Source organism: Oryx dammah, unplaced genomic scaffold, assembly GCF_014754425.2.
Source record: "Oryx dammah isolate SB20612 unplaced genomic scaffold, SCBI_Odam_1.1 HiC_scaffold_2, whole genome shotgun sequence".
Classification (NCBI taxonomy): domain Eukaryota; kingdom Metazoa; phylum Chordata; class Mammalia; order Artiodactyla; family Bovidae; genus Oryx; species Oryx dammah.
In genome coordinates this window covers 39,762,492-39,764,101 of record NW_024070186.1, presented here as the reverse complement: position 1 = coordinate 39,764,101, position 1,610 = coordinate 39,762,492, and positions in this window count along the sequence as shown.

Genomic DNA, 1,610 nt, shown 5'->3' with positions numbered 1-1,610 from the left:
AGTGCGCATGCGCACCCTGGCGCCGGCGCAGCCTGTGAAGGGAGAGCTGACCCATTTTACTGTCCTGACCCACCATGTTGGGTGTGCGCCGGAGACTCTGGGGTGGAATGACAGGAGTAGGGAGGGACCTACTGCCGGTGGTACGTCAGAGGAGCCAGTTAATGAAAGCTCGCGACACAACTGGATTCTGTATACAGTTTACTTCAGACATTTATATCCCCGAGACGTTTAAGAACACGTGTTTTAACAGTCTTGATTCAGGTGTGGGAGCTAAAAGAGAAAGCCCCTGCCTTCCGAACGGAGAAGGAAATGGCAGCCCTCTCCAGTCTTCTTGCCCGGAGAACCCTGTGGACAGAAAACTTAAATTATATAGTGGTTTTAGTCGCTAAGTCCTGTCCCACTCTTGTGATCCCATGGACTGTAGCCCGACAGGCTTCTCTGTCCATGGAATTTCCTAGGCAAGGATACTGGAGTGGGTTGCTATTTCCTTCTCCAGGGGATCTTCCCAATCCAGGGATTGAACCCTGGTCTCCTGCAGTACAGGCAGGTTCTTTACCAGTGAGCTACCAGGGAATTCCCAAAATCATATAAAAGAACAGAATAATTACCTTACTCACCGTTAACAATTACTGGCCTTTTGACAATCTTAATTGTCTGTAGTATAGCTCTAACTGCTTTTCCCAAAGAGAAGATAGTAGGAGACAAATAACTTCATCTATGGATTTTTAAGGGTGTATATCTAAAAAATAACCAGCTTGGTGGGGGGGGGAGCGGGAACTGATCACAATATCATTCAGTTCAGTTCAGTCGCTCAGTCGTGTCCGACTCTTTGCGACCACATGAATTGCAGCACGCCAGGCCTCCCTGTCCATCACCATCTCCCGGAGTTCGCTCAAACTCACGGCCATCGAGTTGGCGATGCCATCCAGCCATCTCATCCTTTGTCGTCCCCTTTTCCTCCTGCCCCCAATCCCTCCCAGCATCAGAGTCTTTTCCAATGAGTCAACTCTTCCCATGAGGTGGCCAAAGTCCTGGAGTTTCAGCTTTAGCATCATTCCTTCCAAAGAACACCCAGGGCTGATCTCCTTTAGAATGGACTGGTTGGATCTCCTTGCAGCCAAGGGACTCTCAAGAGTCTTCTCCAACACCACAGTTCAAAAGCATCAATTCTTTGGTGCTCAGCTTTCTTCACAGTCCAACTCTCACATCCATACATGACCACAGGAAAAACCATAGCCTTGACTAAGTGGACCTTTGTTGGCAAAGTAATGTCTCTGCTTTTCAATATGCTATCTAGGTTGGTCGTAACTTTCCTTCCAAGGAGTAAGCGTCTTTTAATTTCATGGCTGCAATCACCATCTGCATTGATTTTGGAGCCCAAAAAGATAAGTCTGACACTGTTTCCACTGTTTCCCCATTTCCCATGAATGGGATCATATGCCATGATCTTCATTTTCTGAATGTTGAGCTTTAAGCCAACTTTTTCACTCTCCACTTTCACTTTCATTAAGAGGCTTTTTAGTTCCTCTTCACTTTCTGCCATAAGGGTGGTGTCATCTGCATATCTGAGGTTATTGATATTTTTCCTGGCAATCTTGATTCTAGCTTGT